The sequence below is a fragment of the Myotis davidii genome, unplaced genomic scaffold (genome assembly GCF_000327345.1).
Source record: "Myotis davidii unplaced genomic scaffold, ASM32734v1 scaffold266, whole genome shotgun sequence".
In the NCBI taxonomy this organism is placed as follows: Eukaryota; Metazoa; Chordata; class Mammalia; order Chiroptera; family Vespertilionidae; genus Myotis; species Myotis davidii.
Genome location: NW_006300032.1, coordinates 2,067,573 through 2,068,755, shown reverse-complemented (window position 1 = coordinate 2,068,755; position 1,183 = coordinate 2,067,573).

Sequence of the window (1,183 nt, the reverse complement as noted above, 5' to 3'; positions counted from 1 at the left end):
AGGCAGCGGTTCCACAACCATCAAATCTCACAGAACTGGACAGTGCTATTCATCAGGCATGGTGTCAGATTCCTCACATCACCTTTCAACATCTCGTGGAATCAATTCCAAGAATTGCCGCAATATTGAAGGCAAAAGGTGGCCCACGAAGTACTGATGGGGTGGTCATAATAATCTGGCCACTCAGTGTAAAACAATTCAAGATTCTCAATCTCACGTTCCCAAACTCAGACTCCTGCCTATGTGTGCACATACAACTCTCACTGTTGTATATGGCACACAATGGGCCATCTACCTGGGGCCGAGTCTTATCCCTTTTCCTGCCCCTATATAAAGATTTATGTCTTCACTGACAGGAATTATGGCAACCCCTTAAGAGACAGAGTGATAACAGTTTAAGTTTTTAATGACGTCTTAAAATTTCCTCTTTAAATAGAGATATAAACAAAGCCTCGTGGGAGTCCTTCTTACTCCTCCATCCCTCCCTCCCTTCCATTTCCTCTGCCATGTTATGAGCTATTCGTACGGGTATTTCTTAGCAGTCTGTCACAGTCCATGGTAATACTGCTGAACTTGAACTAAAATTCAAGAAAAGGAGAGAAAACTGATGGAAGGGTTGTATAGCTAATTTTCCGGCCCATGGTACACATTCTTTTCTGATTAAACTTATAACACAAGGCTTCTTTCAAAAGCTGGATATGACAAGAGCTTGGAGAAAGGATATTAGTAAGATGAATCATCCTCACGTCTTGCTGATCATCATTCTCTAATCCTGTTAACTACTCTTGGTCTTAAAAAGGAAGTGTAATGTGAAATTGGACTAAAATGTTAATTTTGTAGTCATAAATTGAAACTATCCCAATATTAAGTTTAACAAGAATAACTCAATTACAGTTGGCATTCAATATTATTATTATTATTATTAGTATTATTTTTAGTTTCAGGTGTACAGCATAGTGGTTAGATAATCATAAACTTTACAAAGTGATCCCCCGATATTTCAAGTATCCACCTGACACCATAGGGTTATTACAATATTACAATATTACCTACTATGTTCCTTATGTTATAACTTACATCCCTGTGACTGTTTTGTAACCACCAATTTATAATGCTTAACCCAGCGGTTCTCAATCTGTGGGTCGCGACCCCTTTGGGGGTCGAACGACCCTTTCACAGGGGC